We start from the raw sequence: 18,165 nt of genomic DNA, 5'->3' as shown, positions 1-18,165 counted from the left end.
GATAGCACAACAGTCCTTCGGTACCATTATTAGACCTTTTCACACTGCTGAATCTAGGCAACCCTCCTAGGTCCTGGGTGAAGTTCCCAGGAAGGTTGCATTTCCCAGGAATTTTACACCATAGCCTTACATAGCTGGTAAATCGGCAACTGGGCATTTTAAGGGGAATCCCTCCCCCAGCGATAACAACACGAGTGATGTTCAAAGAATTTAATGAAGAAAGAGAGATTGACAGGTGAACCAAAGAACCTGCTCCTGTACTGTACTGCGTTCTATGAAATAGATTGACAGATTGGAAAACAGTGAGACGAAGAGTTCTTTAGATTAGGAGTGATGACTGGACATTTGATCAGGAAGAATGCAGATTATGGACAATAGCACTGTATGTAACTTTGGTACCTACAGCATCTTTAAAAATTTAGCTTTACTGATACAAAATGTATAGAACATGAAGCAAGAGAATCATTAACAATATGAGCCAATGTGAGGCAGCAAAAGAAAACCAAATGCTCAAAATTTTAATTGGAATTGGTTGAAGGGAGCAAAAGCTGTGAGCGATGGAATCAGAAGGAAGAATAGGGCCACTTCAGTTGGTTTTGTGAGCAATACCTTATCCATTCCTGCAACTGCCAATCACCTGTACTGTCCACAATTGCCATCTGGAACTAGTTACATGTCAACTGCTCTCCCCATTCCCACACATATCTGTCTGTTCTCAGCCATCTCCACTGCTTGGGTAAGGCCAAATGCAAGCTAGAAGAACATTACTCAGTATATTCCACCTGCACAGTGTCCCAATGGCATGACCATTGAGTTTTCTAATTTCAGTTAACCCACACCCCCGAACATTCTCTCTGCTACTAATCCATCCACCTCCTTCTCTCAGACACCCTTCTTTCTAATCACTGCCAGCCCCCATACCCAGATTATTTCCTCTATCTAAACTGATTCTATCTACGTATCACTCAGACAGTCAACCTACTTGGCCCCTTATCCTCTTTCCCTGATGTTCCCATCTATCTTCTATCCCTAATCTGCTTCCTCTCATTGTTTCCTTTCTAAAAGACCACAATCTGCATTTCTTTGTTGTGTCATCTCCAAACCTCTGTTGCTATTTCTCAACCCTCCCTCCCCGGATCCATCTGCCAATCAGCTCCTCCACCTGTATGGAACTGTGACGCCTATGTGATGCATGCACAGAGGTGATGTCACGAAGCTTACCTGGTAAGCCATTTGTGGTTTCACACTACCTGAAGGGGATTGGGGGGTGAACTCTGCTGAGCTCTAAGAGTACCCTCCACAAATTTTGACCGGCCCTGCTCGGTCTGACCTTTTCACGACGCACGATTCCTGAGTAGGTAACTGGGTAAGTTGCCAGTTAACTCACTTGTACAAATAGGTTACCTATTACTTCCTGCTGATTTACCTCAAAAGAAAATCCCAAAATATGTTCACTTATGGTATCGTTTTACATTTTGCAATGTCATGAACTATAATGTACTCACACTGATGAATTCCACCAGACAGAAACAAAAGGACCCAAAAATGTTATTTTTAGAAGTTCTCTTAGATCGTCATAAGGATTAGGGCAGCTATATGGACTAAAGCTGAAACCGAGGTAATATAAATTGCTAAAAATTGAACTGATATTGCAAATTTAAAAAATAATGGAAAAGTAGTTTTTGAATACAGTCAAACTCCTGGTATCCAGCGCCTATGATAGATGCCGGAATTTGTCGGTTGCTTGAGATTGCATTACATAGATTGATGAACTAACTGCTAGGGGGCACTAATTTAATTTTTTACCATTTATTATCTGCAATTTTTTTTTGCTGGTCACTTGAGGTTGCTGATTGCTTGAATTCCGGATAACAGGGATTTTACTGTATATTAAACAGTGTAAGAATAAAAACAGCACTGAAATTGTGAAAAAATATAGTTGCAAGACTCAACATTTTCAGTGCATTGTGTGCTGTGAGTATATTGAAATTCATGTCAAATCATTGACTTGTCGTTAGTGCTTTCATGAGGACACTGGAGCAGGGTATCCTGGAGAGGAGCAGTGAATCAATTTTCCATGAATGTTTATGCCTAAAAGTGCCCCAGAAATTGTAGGGAGATTTCCTCCATTATAACAGTGAGCTTCACTGTTAGATCACAGATCACAGGTCATTAATTTCTGTGTGTTCCATGGCAAACAAAAAAAAAGTGAAGGGCAAGTAGTAAGAGTTGTTGAAAATAAAACAGGAAGTAAATGTGAGAATCATGGTAAATAATGGATTATTCTGCAAACAAATTACTGACTGTGGTGGTGGCCACCTGATCCCATGTTAAGACTGTGTGGTCTTGTTCTGTTTCACAACGAGAAGCTAGTTTAAAGCTACACTGCCCCCTTTTGTGGCTTATTTCCTCAGGTTTCTGAGCAGGGACACAAAACATTTATCAGAAGATGTAGTCTTGTAGATGGAGTTAGAAGGTGCTAGTCGAATGGTGTTGTTCAGGTTGGAGTCTGTGACCAGAGATGTACTGTAGGGATCATTGCTGGATCCAGAGTTGTTTGTCGTCTACATTATTGACAGGGGTGAGAATGTAGTTGAAATGGTTAATAAATTTGTGATGCTACCAAAATTGGTGGGCAGTGACGAAGGTTATCTAAAATTACAAGAAGATCGAGATGAACTGGGAGGGTGGGCCGAGGAATTTAACGAATAAGTGTGAGGAAATTCAGTTTGGGAAATTACACCATGGCAGGACTTCTACAGTAAATACCAGGGCCCTGGAAAGTGCTGTAAAACAGAGATGCATCTAGGTACAAATACATAGCTCCTTGAAAGTGATGGCACAGGTAGATGGTTGGGGAAGAAGGCAGTTAGCACATCAGCTAGGGCAATGAGTATAAAAGTTGGGACATGATGTTACAATTGTCCAAGATGTTGTTGTGACCACTTTTGGAGTATTGAGCATAGTTCTGCTGTCATAGCCTTAGGAAGGATGTCAATAACCAGAAAAAGGTACAGAAATGATTCACAAGGGCGTAAACAGGACTGAAGGCATTGATTGGTAGAGAGAGACAAGATGGGCTGAGACCTTTTTCCTTGGTGTGGATAGAAAGCTCACAGGGGTAGCCTGATAGATATATTTAAATCATGAAGAACAAAATAAATGGTTGCAGTGTTTGTTCAAGATTAGAGGAGTCTAAATCTGGAGGACATAGATTGAAGATAAAGGAGGTAAAACTTAAAGGGGACCAGAGAAGCACAGATTGTTGCAAATCTGAAACAGCTGCCAGAAAATAGCTATATTGGTGAGTACAATAACAAACTTTAAAAATCATCTGACTAAGGTACATAGATAATGAAGGTTTAGACAGATATGGCAGGCAAATGGACTAACAGGTGGGACATTGGGTAGCATAGACAAGTTGGGCTAAATGATCTGTTTCCATGCTGCATAACTGAGTACCTCTATCATTCAATATATTGTACTTTCACCCTGTCTTTTGTCTGGTATGCCATTTCATTTTTTTTTGCAGTATTGCCAAGCCATGGACAACTTACCTGTGGAATAGTAACAGAATATTAATAGAAGGAAATCTGATGAATATTTGACCACAGAGAGGGTATTTCTGACTCTCGAGAAGGTGGTCTCAGAGCCAGGGAGGAAGTTGCCAGGATTTTCCCCTGAATTTCTCTGCCATGTTTCCGCTTTTATTTGTAGCAGGATAAAGGCATATTCGTGAGCAAGTGTGGTCAGAGGGTAAATGTGCTAGGGAGTGAGTGGATGCACGTAAACGTGATTTGTGTTAGTGGCTGAGTCAACGTATTACCATACCTTATTTCCACAGGGAATGTAGTAACCCAAAGAATCATTTGCTCCAGAGATGAACTAATCCACTTTATTGCTGGCTTTTGAATGCCCTTCTCAGCCAGGAAAGTAAAACCCCAAAAAGCTTGGTTGTGCTGCTTGGCTCATGACAGTACAATCGTGTGAATAAAATTATTCAATTAGGCATGAGTTAAACTCTCACCTGCTGCTGGATTACAGAGAACCATTTTGTTTGGGCATCGTCTTGTTTCTCTGTTAGGTGAACAACCAATTTGCATCTCCTCAGCAGTGTCAGTGAATGTAATTGTCTAGCTTGAGCCAGTTCTGATTAACGAAACTGCTGGGAGCTTCTGTTCACTTTGCCTGTTCAAGTGCAATGCTGAAATCTAAAGTGAGAAAGCATATGATGGTTTCCTTCCTCTGATGTCTGTTACGGGTCAAAACTGAAATGAATTTTGTCAGTTCAATTTACTCTCCAATTGATATGAATTCATGGCGTGAACCGGTCTTTAATTTTGTCCCAAATCAGCAATTGTGACCTCGGGAGGATGTGGAGCAGAGAAAGTGGAAAAGAGGAAATCTCACGCTGGTGAAGTGGAGTTGCTTTTCCTGAAGTGGAATGTTAGGATAGATGATTGTAGCCACCCTCCAGCTGCTGATTACTGTCATCATAGGTGGGGGAAGGCTGGGCGGAGGGGGTATAAAGAGCTCTATAGCTCAACCCAATCATCTACCAGAGCAATTGCCTCCTTGGTAGAGGAGCTGTGTGATTCCACCACATGTTGGGGAATAGATGTTTCTCAGGAACATTGTGTGAGAAATCACCAGCCCCTATTAATGCCTCTCATCCAAACTGCAAGAGTGCACCAACATAAGTCTCACATAACATCCTGCAGGGTGTATCCCCAGAACAAATCTTTAATGTGCCTTTACATGAATCATAGATTATTACAGAATGGAAACAGGCCATTCAGCCTTCTCTCAGACTAACCATTGGTCATCCTTACATATAATCCAATTTTCCTTCACATGGACCATAGCCAGATTCTATACCTGGGTGATTCCATTTCCACCATTCTCTCTGGCAGTGTGTGCCAGGTATTCACCACTTTTTAGGTGAAAAGTTCCCTTCGGATCCCTTCTAAGTCTCTTACACATTACTGTAAATATGAGTCCTCTAGTTTTATCTCTACCTGAGGTGGGGAAAAGTTTTGGGGGTTCCACCCTATCTATGCCCCTCATAATTTTATACACCTTAATCATGACCTATCCCATTAAATATATCTTGCCAAATCAAAATACCTGGGCATGGGTAGCAAGGGTTGCCTGCTGGCTGGCAAGATTTGGCCAACATACTAGCCAAAATAACAAAGGTAATGTTCCCTCCAGACCCAACACTATATCTTCTAGGGAATCTTATGGATATAGGCTACAAACTGATCAAATTCCAAATTCAATTTACATTCATATCCCTGGCCATAGCAAAAATGCATAGCAATGACCTGGTACGACTCCCCTCTTCTTATCAGCAAATGAGCTACCGAGATGCACAGCTGTATTCCCATGGAAAAAGATTACCAATAACCTTCGGAACCAACACAGCACCTTCGTTGGAATATGGCAACCATATCTGGAATATACAGGAGCATGACTGTAGCCATTCCCCAACAAAAAGGTTTATAGAAAACTGCTAACAGATAGATTAAGAAAAAGTGCCAACACAAGGGGATTGTCCCATGGCCTCCATGGACATATATGAGAAATGCTGACGCCACGTTCAACCTCTCATTTCTTCTCTTTGTTCTTTTCCTCCTTTTCTAACTTTTCTGCTTTATATCACGTCAATCTTTTCTCTTTTTTTCTTGGGGGAGGGATAAGGGGGTGGGAATGGGTGAGGGAGAGCTGTCATATATAAGTAAATCATTGGATAAAAATGACATGGTCTGTAACAACCAAAATCAAATTAAAATATTAAAAAAAAAGAGTTGCCTGGTGGAACACTAATCAACACTGCTGCCTCATGGCTCCAGGTAGGCAATCCTGACTGCATGTAGTTTTTGTGTGGAGTTTGTGTGGAGCTTTCCATGCTCCAGTTTCCTTCCATGTTGTATGTCCTGTAGATTAATTTGTTACTTTAAAATACCACAAATTGTACCAAAAAATCTAAAGGTAATGAAAATATTTTAAAAGTTCAGCAGATTAGACAGCATTTGTGGGAAAACAACGGTTTCAGGACTGGGACATTACTTTAGAACTGGAAAAGAAAGGGAAAATGAGTTTTTGTGCAAAGAGGGGAACCAACAAAGTATCACTGATAGATTGAGACTGAATAATCTAATGCGGCAGTCAAGGGGCAAGAAAGATTAGATTAAGCTTATTTTTTCTGTGTAATAATTGGAAGGCTGTGGGATATGACCAGCAGGCCAAACTACACAGTAAAACAAACTGAGGCAAGGTGAGAGCAGGTAGAAATGACCTGTTTGAAGTTGGAGGAGTTGAGTCAAAAGGGACTGATGGACAAGTATGAGAGAATGCATTGTGGGAAAGAGGGTAAATGGAAATGATAGAATAGCTCGGCTGGGAACTGGCAAGGATCCAATGGGCCGAAAGGCCTCCTTCTGTGTCTAATAAGTAAGTACCAGAGCATAGTGATTAAGCTCCAACCCTAATAATTTGGCAACGTGAGCTAAAATCCCATCACAGCAGCTGCGGACTTTAAATTCAGTAAACCCATGAGCAGCCAGTATCAGTAATGACGACCATGGATATAATAGATGTTGTAAAATCCTCTTTGGCCCATCCCTAAATGTCTTTTCGATATGTGATCTGCCATCCTAATCCAGACTGACCTATTTACAACTTCAACCCCACAATTTTTAATGTTGCTGGTTGGTGGAACTTTCTGGAAATGTGCCCACCATTTCCTGACTAATTAAATATTGTTGTACATTGATAATTAAGTGTGTGGAAGAACCTCTACTGTTCAGTCTCAGTGGATGAGACTCCAGTTCGCAGCAAGGAATTACAGGTGATTCCCAGAAGCACTCTGATGTTATCCAACAGGTATCTTGAACGTGCCTGTACTACCTTCATCACAACGCTCTCCGAGACCACCAAAGAACTGTCAGCACTACCAATGCAACAATTCTTTTGCATTGCTAGACAAATGTAAATGTTTTTTCTCTCCCTTTTATATTATTTATTTTGTTCTCTTCTTACGTGTTAATTGTAGATAAATTGTTGTAAGTGTGTTTTATGTATCAAGGAAGCTGTAGCAAATAAGACTTTATACACTGACAATAAATTATTCATTCATTCAGAGATTGGACTGGGACTGCCCCCTAGAGTGGTGATAACTTGGGTTTAAATTTAACATGTAGTCATTAAAGACTGGAAGAAAACAGTCAACTGGGAACCAGGACAAAGGATCTCAACCCAAAATATCACTATCTGTTTGAGATCTCAGCTTCATAACATTCACAGATACCGTTGCTTCTACTTTCATGCCTCAAGTTCTGGAAATCCCCACCAAAACCCCTCTCTCCTGTTTTATGCTACTCCTTAAACCAGTGGTTCTCAACCATTTTCTTTCCCCTCACATACCACCTTACTAGGTGCTCTGTGATTAGTTAAGGGATTATGTAGCGTGGAAAAGAAAAGATTGAGAACCACTTCCTTAAATCCTCCCCTCTCTCTTTGCTCAAGCTTTTGGTCACCCCTCCACATATGATTGCCTTTGTTCTCTGGAAAAACAGTGACTGATTTTCTATTTTTATTGATTGAAATTGGAACACCCCTTGGTCATATCAGACTTGTGGATTTTCCAAACTACTGGATATTATTCCTATTAATCCTCAGACACATTACGTTCGCAGTTCACTTCTTTTTTCAACATGTTACATGCAGTTATAAGTTATTTTTTACATGGATCTGATGAGTTCAAAGGGGCAGAAAGTATACAGGCAATATGGACCCCACCTCTGGCTGCCAACCCATCCATGTTTCTGACCATTGCTGTTCCAGAACTCAATCCTGGCTCCAGCCATACATCACAATCGTACTCCGGACCTCTAGCTTACATTCTAGTCAAATGAGTGAGCCAGATAGCAAACCAGCAGCATTTCAGAACATGCAGATGCCTGACTATTGGACATTTACTATCTGTGGCGTTGAAAATCTCTGAACAGTTTGCAGAACTCAAACAGTTAAAATTTAGCATAGTGAGTTGCAGAGGAAAATGGCTTTGTTTTATGCACCCAGACATATTTACTTACTGCAGAATGCAAAATTCATTCCCACAGAAAAAGAATTGGACTGCAAATCTCGCAGAATCTATCCCAACAACTCGATATATCCACACACACACACACACAAAAAAAACGTGTTTGGCAAACTGCTGACAGAAGGAGCAAATTGGATAAGTCGAGGATGTCAGGTAACCAGCAGTTGGTTACAAAGTTAAACTCTCCTCTGCACGAAAACAAAATCAGCTAGAGACCACCATTAGAACATTGCGATGACCTAATGTCAGAACCAAGCAGAGGCCAATCATTCAGAAGGTTCTCACTGATGCTACTTGCCCTCTGTGGTCATTCTGAGACCTCGTAGATTCTGCCAGTAATTCTTAGCAAACTGTGTACATTTCTAAATATTATACAGATGGTGATTTATTGCCCTACGTTCTATGAAAATCCATTAAGAATTAAATCAGGGCTCGGTTTAAATTGCCACTTTGTAATACGTATCATATCATGGTGAATGACATTGAAGTTATAATCTACAGAAGTTGACTCAACTTGCTGATAAGGCACTACAAGGGAGCGATCAATACTTACTATTCATTTTTGAAATTATCTTTGTAGCGATCCCTGAGCAAGTGCCAGCGATGCAGAAGCACAAAGCCTGTCATACAATAATTATATAAAGGTTTACAGACTCATCCTACCAACCAATAAAAGCTGTCAGCAAGCAGGGACAGTTACAATCCCATAATCCATCAAAACTCTGCCCTTTGACCTATGGGCTATTGGACTTCCATGAGCTTTGCATTACGCCGGTCTTTGAAGTGTGCCGTGCCAGTACTGTAAGACTGCTCACGTTTCCAATACATCCATGTCTCAATCGCGCTTTCTGAGTAGCTCAGTAAAAAAAAATCCTTGTCTTCTTTTTTAAAAGCAAATGTGCTCTGATTTTGAAAAACTTGAAGGTAAAAATTTGTTCAGGTCAATGCCATCGCTACCTCTGAGACATGTGGAGAGTTCATTACTGTTGCATATTTTTCCGTTATTCAATAAAAAGAATCATGAACTGATTCATCCCACTCACATTGTTGTTTTCTGCGAGAGATGCACGACAACGGCCCGTTTTTTCATCTTTTTGATTCCTTTCTTACTCCTCCCTGTGAAACAGGTGAATATTACTTCCTTCTCAGACTGAACGTAACCAATTCATTATCAATATCATTTACCTCTGAGCTATTTGATGATGGCAGTGATGATTGTAGTTTATTGTCATGTACACAAGTTCATAAGCGTATACAGAGCCGTTGTCATACCCACACTCCTGTTCGGCTCCGAATCATGGGTCCTCTACCGGCACCACCTACGGCTCCTAGAACGCTTCCACCAGCGTTGTCTCCGCTCCATCCTCAACATCCATTGGAGCGCTCACACCCCTAACGTCGAGGTACTCGAGATGGCAGAGGTCGACAGCATCGAGTCCACGCTGCTGAAGATCCAGCTGCGCTGGATGGGTCACGTCTCCAGAATGGAGGACCATCGCCTTCCCAAGATCGTATTATATGGCGAGCTCTCCACTGGCCACCGTGACAGAGGTGCACCAAAGAAAAGGTACAAGGACTGCCTAAAGAAATCTCTTGGTGCCTGCCACATTGACCACCGCCAGTGGGCTGATAACGCCTCAAACCGTGCATCTTGGCGCCTCACAGTTTGGCGGGCAGCAGCCTCCTTTGAAGAAGACCGCAGAGCCCACCTCACTGACAAAAGGCAAAGGAGGAAAAACCCAACACCCAACCCCAACCAACCAATTTTCCCTTGCAACCGCTGCAATCGTGTCTGCCTGTCCCGCATCGGACTGGTCAGCCACAAACGAGCCTGCAGCTGACGTGGACTTTTTACCCCCTCCATAAATCTTCGTCCGCGAAGCCAAGCCAAAGAAAGAGAAAGACACAAGTTCAATATGCAAATGCTTTGAAATTCCTGATCACTGCAGCTAGACAGACACAGAAAACACACTGACAAACAATGTATGAATTAAATTAACATAATATGCTATGAGAGATGAAAAAAAGTTAATAAATGTAAAATGATAGATAAATATTTACAGTTGCAGTAGTGCAAAAATTGTGCAGAGAGATTGTTTGGTAGTCCTGGAGTCGTTTATGGTTGGGATTACAGTAGTACGGGAGGTTCTAAAGCCTGATGGCAGTTGGAGAAGACCTGGATGTGTGGGACTTAATGTGTCTGTGTCTTCTGTCTGAAGGTAGTAGTGAGAAGAAAGCATGGTCAGGACGATGTTGGCTGTTTTCCTGAGGAAACACTTTATAACCATATAACAATATATAACAGTTTACAGTGCGGAAACAGGCCATATCGGCCCCTCGAGTCCACGCAAGTTCACTTGAACAACTCCACTAGATCCCCCCCTCCCACTCTCCGCCCTTAACCCTCCAACCCCCTCAATCCATGTCTACATCCAACCTTCTCTTAAATGACAGAAAGGATCCTGCCGCAACTATTTCTTCTGGAGGATCATTCCATTCTGCCACCACTCTCTGAGTGAAGAAGCATTTTCTAACATTTCTCCTAAAGTTTTGGCCCCTTACCCTTGTTCCAACCTCCCCTGCCCTCAGGGGAAAGAGTCTACTCCTTCATAATTTTAAATACCTCTATCAAATCCCCTCTCAACCGTCTATGTTTCAATGAATAAAGTCCCAGTCTCTTTAATCTTTCTCTGTACCCTAGATGTTGTAAGCCAGGCAACATCCTAGTAAATCTTCTCTGCACCCTCTCCACCTTATCTATATCCTTTCTATAATTTGGAGACCAGAACTGGCCTCACCAATCCCTTAAACAGTCGCAGCATCACTTCCCAGCTCCTATACTCTATACTATGATTTATGAAGGCCTTCTTAACCACCCTGTCTACATAGGAATCCACCTTCGAGGAATGTACCATAACTCCCTCTGTTCCTCTGCTTACCTTACAGTTTTGACCCCAATCCTTCCCCCAACTTCCAGCCAGGAGAATTGCTCCTGATCCATCTCCACGCCTCTCTGCCCATGACTTTAGCCCAGCCTGCCACTGACTGCCACCTCTCCTGCACTCCCCCTCCACCCCCACCCCCAAACATTGCTTTGGTGATCTGATCTCATTTGCATGCTTCCCTTTCCAATGCATACTCAACTGTAGTATAAGCCACAGCAAATGCAGTCACTGGAGCCCCACAAGCTACGGGGATGTGACTGTCCCAAGCAATATCTTCTTTATCAAAGATTATTTTCTGAGGCTGCTTAGAGCAATTTGCCTTATAAATGGTGATTGGTAAGGGAGGAGGGTGAAGAGCGTGTGGCCTGGGTGGGATGAGTCTTTCAATTTGTCGGCTAATTTTCTAAGAAAGCGGGAAATGTCAGTGGAGTCAGTGGAGGGGATGAGGCTTGTGTGATGGGCTGATCTGTGTTCGCAACCCTCTGAAGTTTCTTGCGGCTGCAGGTAAAGCACCTATGGTGGTTGTAAATTGGGGGGGGGGGGAGGAATAACATCACAATTTTTTTGATGGTCACAAAAGATTTTTAAAGCATTTTATACCATGTGTGTGTTGACATCTACTCTTTTTTTTTTAAATTCCAGACTTTAGAAAATTAGGAAGAATGTTCATGGGATATTATATATGCAGGTTTAAAATTACCCCTTCTGTGTAAGCAAGTGGGGGAATGTGGGGGACGGGGCGAGGCATTGATGTGAAATTTGGGGAAAATGGAAATAATGGAGGAAACATCGGTGTCTGATGGTTGGCATGGACTCAGTAGGCTAAAGGGTCTGCTTCTATGTTGTGTCTCTCTCCGACTATACTTGGCAAGAAAGACTTGGGCTCTGTTTATCTACGGTATGTACTACACATAATTGATCCATGAGGTCACAATGCACAGTGTGGTCATCATTTGGTATTAAGGATTAAGTAGTTTCAAATAGGTTATTTTAACACTTTCTGCTAGACCTTAAAAAATACAAGACTTAGAGAATGGCAGGTGCATGGAATGGGTTGCCTGTAGTGGTGGTGAAAACAGATATGAAAGCAGCATTTAAAGAGGCAGCCAGACAACACATGAATACGCAGGATTGGAGAGATATGGAGGCAGAAGAGATTCATCACAGACATTGTGAACTGAAGGGCGAGCTACTGTGCTCTACAGATCTGTGTTTGATGAAACTCCTTCATCTGGCTTGATGCTTTCAGTACAGTATATTTAAGAATGTGGAAACAAGCCTTTAATGATTTACAATTGATGGAGATGGAACATAAAGGCTAAAGAAAACAAAATAAATTTTTGCAAAGAGTAAAACTATGCATCAAAATGGATTTTAAAAGGACTCAAAAGATTTTTTTAAAAAAATGGTTTTAACCAGAACCAGTACTGCTTAACCTGCACAGACTTTAAAAGAAATATCAAAATATCCCTTGTATCATCACTTAACATCTCCATTGAAGATAAATATTGCAGCTGTAACTTAAAAGAAAATTGAAAGCAGCCATTAAGCAGAAGAATGAATCTGAGGAACAGAGAGAAAGACCAGTATTTCTGAGAAGGTTCAGTTTGGGCAGCATGGTTAGCCTACTGGTTAGGGCAACGTTATTACACCACCAGCAATGTGGGTTTGAAACCAGTGCCGCCTTTCAGGAGATTGGGGGTGTTTCCCGCATCTGTGTGGGTTTCCTCCAGATGCTCCAGTTTCCTCCCAAATTCCAAGCAGATTACACAGGGTTAGAAGTTTAATTGGTCGCAAATTGGTGAATTTGGATGGCGTGGTCTTGAGGGCTGGAAGGGCCTGCTACCTTGCTGTATCTCTAGCTTAAAAAAAATCATCTCATGGTACTTAGAACAGTGAGGTAATTTCAACTGTAGTCGAAATAACATAGAATGCATGACAACTCATTATTACACAAGATCCCATAAAAAAAAACAATGTGATACCACCAGATAATTTTCTTCAATAATGTTGCTTGACATTACCTGTTAATATGACATCCTATGTGGTTATGAAGGGATTTCTTAAGCTAGTATGTGAATGGAAAAAAAATAGTTTGAAAACCACTGGTATAGAACAAAGACAACAGAATTTTGCTAGTACTTTGTTCAGGAGTCTGAAAGTGGTGTGTCCCTAAACTTGTGAATCTACTTCCTAACAGGTGGAGGGTGAGGAGAATGAGGCCTGAGTGGGTTGAGTTTTCAATTTGTTGATGGAAAGGAAGGGGTTTTGTGTGATGAACTGAGCTGTATCCACAACCCTCTGTGAGAAGTCTAATTGAAATCTACAAAATTCTGCCAAGGTTTAAGACTTTAGATCAGTGGTTTTCAAACTTTTTTCTTTCTAATAACATTCCACTTTAAGTAATTCCTAAGTGCTCTGTGATTAGTAAGGGATTGCTTAAGAACGTATGTGAATGGGAAGGGAAGGTTGAGAACCACTGCTCTAGTCCCAATTGTTACTGAAATATTTTGCTTGAGAAAAATTGTCATTGGCCCATTTCATTTGGAGTTATGAAACCGTGCACATAACGAGTCAATTAGGTACGATTAAAACAGTGGTCATTGGTCCATTTCGCTTGGAGTTATGAAACCATGCACATAATAGTGGTTTTCAAACTTTTTCTTCCCACTCACACACCACCTTAAGCAATCCCTTACAGAGCACTTATGGCATAGGGAATACTTAAAGTGGTATGTAAATGGAAAGAAAAAGTTTGAGAACCACTGATTTAGATGGAGAGAGGATATTTCTCCGAGATGTGATGTTTGTTGAGGGTTGAGGGTGAACAGGGTGATCTAGTATAAGGAGTATATGTCTCAGGACATGAGGAACTTAGGTCTGAGTTTCTTTCACCTTGAGGGGAGTGAACCTGTTGCATTCACAATGACAGAGAGCAAGTTGTTTAATTATTTTTAAGGAGATGAATATGTTTCTAGATGCAAATAGGATTAAGGTGTACAAGGAGAGAGCAAGAATACATTGATAAGGCAAATGATAAATCACATTTATATTGAATGACGTAGCAGTCTTGAAGGGCTGAATGGCCTATCCCTGCTCCTCATCTTTCCAAAGGCTCTCAACCTGAATCATCAACTCTTCATTCCCCTCCACAGATGCTGCCAGACCAGACCCACTGAGTTCTTCAAGCATCTCAGTTCTTACTCCTGCTCTTAATTATGCTTTCATATCTATTTTGAGGAATCAATATTAGCTTTACCTTTTTCCCTTATTCTTGGGATTTTGCACACTCACGACAGCAAGTCTGAGGAGTGAGGATTTTAAGACAGACAAGATTAAGGAATTTCTACTGGAGGTGAGTAAAACACTGATCAGCCACAATAATTGGTCGACAATTCATTCTGCATTGTACATTTTTGCTCTCGTGAATCACTCTGGATTTTATAGGTATGCTAAAAACTCATGCAAATTAAAGTTGCGCTGATATCACTTCCAAATCCATGTTGCTGTTGTTCAATTGTATCATTGACTTTGCTGCAGATATCGTGTTCTGGGTTAGAATTTCCATGGGAGTGCTACTAGCAGTCGATCAACCAGACTTCCCAATTCGGATCATTGGAAATGACAAAATAATCTTAGAAAGCTCCGATGTGCCATAAAATAAACGAGTACAAGCATTTCTATAAGTTCAAGTTTATTATCATCTGACTGTGCATATACAACTTGATGAAACAGCCTTTCTTCGGGCCATGGTGCATATACATTCACACACAATACACAGTACGTAATAATCACATGTAGATACAAAGAAATAATTTAAAATAAATAAATGTATATATCAATATAAATAGAAATTTAATATTAATTATATGATCCCTTTTCCAGCGAACTGAAGATTCCTAATCTTAATGTAATTATCAATACCTATTGTAGCACATCTTCCTTGCAGCTTTGTAATGGTTGGGAGAACATCTTGTCTGAGGGTAAAGCTTGTGAATTCAGGTCCCTCTCTAAGATACTTGGGTGCAATGTTTAAACTAGCATTCCATTGCAGCATTAAGAGTGTTGCATTGTTAGGGGAACTGTTTTCCTGAAGAGACGTTAAATTAATGCCTGATCTCCTGTCTCTGGTAGGTACAACAGTTCCCAAAGAGTAGAACAGTTCTTCTTAGTATCTGCTCTATTTTTGCAGCTTATTAATCAACATTAAGGAGATAACATAAGGAATCAGAGCAGGGGGAGGATATCTGGCCCATTGAGTCTGCCCCACCATTCAATAAGATTGTCGCTGATCTGGCCATGGACTCAGCTGCACCTACCTGCCAATTTCCAAAACAATGAATTCCCCTATTATTCACAAATCTATTTATCTGTCTCTTAAATATATTTAATGAGGCAGCCTATACTGCTTCAGAGGACAGAGGATTCCACAGATTTGCCACTCTCTGGGAGAAGGAGTTCTTCCTCACATATGCTTTAAACTGAAGTACATGGATTATCCCATTATTCCCTGAATAAAAGAATAATTATTTACCCCATTATTCTGTTGCTGGTTGTGGGAGCTATGCACAACACAACTGATGCATTAAATAAATGAAGTACTAAAATATATCAATGGAATATCATCCACAGATTTAATGAGATATGCTATTATATGTGTAAACATTTACCATTTCTTTCATCTATAATAATCAAAATTGTAACTCACACATTTGGAATCCTGTTAATATCATGTAAATTTATGCATTTAGGACAGTTGGCATCTTGTTTATGTAATGCTAATTGGTCCTTGTGGATAGTTATGAACCTGTTTGTGAAACATCAATTGTTGCTAAAAGCAGAAAATACTGGAAACCCTCAGTGGGTCAGGCAGCATCTGTGGAAAGAGAAAGTGTTAAGATTTCAGGTCAGAATATCAGAACTTGGGAAGAGAGTTGTTTTAAGATGCAGAGAGACAGAAGAGGGATAAAGCTGACAAAAAGTGTGATTGGTGGTTATTGAGGGCATTTAATGAGAGAGAAAGCAAACAAAGGAACATGCAAAACCTGTGGCATAGACATCAGGACAGAGCAGTAGGTAATGTCCAGTAGATCAGGCACCATTTATAGAATGAGAGATCCTGAGGTAATATTTTCAGACAGATAACCCACGGCAGAAAAAAAATTATCATATGAAATTGTTGAATTTGGTGGAGACTCAAGAGACTGCAGTACACAAAAGTGCTGTAAAATCTCAGCATCCATCAGCAAAAATTGAAAGCAACATTTTGGGCCTGAACCATTCATCAGGAGTGCAAACTGCAGAGGAACACAGAGAAGCATGCAAAAAGGGCAATGTTACAATACTCAGGGGAGATTTCAATAGGTAGATTGATTGGGAAAACTAGCTTTGTACTGCATCCCAAGAGAAGGAATTTATCAAATGCCATCAGGGTGGCTTCTGAGAACTGCTTGTGGCTTAGCCGATGAGGGAAATGGCAAATTGGTATTGGGTATTGTGTAATATACAGCGTTGACAAGGGAGCTGAAGATAAGAGAACCCTTAGGAGGCAACGTTCATAATATGATAGAATTTGCCCTGCAGTTTGAGAGGGAGAAAATAAAATCAGACTTGTTAGAATACCAGTGGAATAAAGGTATGAGAGAGGAACTGGCAAAAATTATTTGGAAAGGCACACTAGCAAGGAGGACACCAGAGCAACAAAGGCTGGAGTTTCTGTGAGAAATATGAAAGGTGTGTGACAGGATTATTCCAAAAATGAAAAACATTTTGAATGGAAAAATGACACAACTCTGATTGACAAGAAAAGTCAAAGCCAAAATAAAAGCAAAAGAAAGGGCATACGAGGAAACCAAAATTGTATCAAAGTAAGTAAAGCTGCAGGAGGAGCTTCAGAGGGTCTGATGCAGAACTGATGAATGGCCTTGACCTGCAACAACACTGCTTTTCCCCCAGAAATGCTGAGATCCTACTGCTCTTTGTTTCTTATAAAATTTGATAATGTGTCTAGAAGAGAAGACTGCAACATGCATTCAGGATATTCCAAATCCTGATTGCATAGCACCAACTGATACATTGATACTACTTGGGAACCAATGATGCTTTCAGAATATTCATGTCGATGTATTGACAGTAGTATGGCATGCCTTAATAATTCTTTTTACTACCATCATGGATGGAATGGCCCAGATACGCTGTAAATTTTTATGTCCTAATATATAAATGTTATCTTCTTTCTTTGGCTTGGCTTCGCGGACGAAGATTTATGGAGGGGTAATGTCCACGTCAGCTGCAGGCTCCTTTGTGGCTGACAAATCCGATGCGGGACAGGTAGACACGGTTGCAGCGGTTGCAAGGGAAAATTGGTTGGTTGGGGTTGGGTGTTGGGTTTTTCCTCCTTTGTCTTTTGTTAGTGAGGTGGGCTCTGCAGTCTTCTTCAAAGGAGGTTGCTGCCTGCCGAACTGTGAGGCGCCAAGATGCACGGTTTGAGGCGATATCAGCCCACAGGCGGTGGTCAATGTGGCAGGCACCAAGAGCTTTCTTTAGGCAGTCCTTGTACCTCTTCTTTGGTGCACCTCTGTCTCGGTGGCCAGTGGAGAGCTCGCCATATAACACGATAAATGTTATCGATGTTTGTCAAACTAACCATTATAAGTTTCTAAGCCTGGAAGTGGATCTAGATCTGGTGTGAATTGAAAACTCCATAATTAAAGGCATCCCTAGCTGAATCCAACTGCTCTTCATCTTCTTTGCAGACATTTACACAATGAGTTTTTTTTCTGTTACAATTATCATTATTACAACTGTCAATATTGGTTTATTAGCATGAAAAGGATGAGCAGATTAAACAGAGGACATTTTGAATATTTAATACCCTGGGAAAGCCACATCATATATTTTATTTAATTGGTTTCCAGTTATAACAATAGGAATGTGCTGGGCTGTGGCGAAACAGTGGTAGAATGAACAATAGGCAATGTATCTATTATCTTAACATGAATGAAGGTCAGTGGCCTATGACAGTTTGAGGAGGAGAAACATTTGAAATCATGTGCAATTTCATCTTTACACAAATAAAGGTAAGTATTGCATTGTCTGGGCAATGAGAAAGTA

At 40.8% G+C, this 18,165-nt stretch overlaps 1 long non-coding RNA gene across 1 annotated transcript in view; it reads left to right on the top strand.

The window, feature by feature from the left end:
* Positions 1 to 18,165, top strand: part of LOC138752662 (uncharacterized) — a 33,884-nt gene that overhangs the window by 1,038 nt on the left and 14,681 nt on the right. The window lies entirely within an intron of this gene.

This window comes from Narcine bancroftii, chromosome 2, assembly GCF_036971445.1.
Source record: "Narcine bancroftii isolate sNarBan1 chromosome 2, sNarBan1.hap1, whole genome shotgun sequence".
NCBI classification, from domain to species: domain Eukaryota; kingdom Metazoa; phylum Chordata; class Chondrichthyes; order Torpediniformes; family Narcinidae; genus Narcine; species Narcine bancroftii.
The sequence above is the reverse complement of the archived record's forward strand: the minus strand, read 5'-3'. Positions and strand labels throughout refer to the sequence as shown.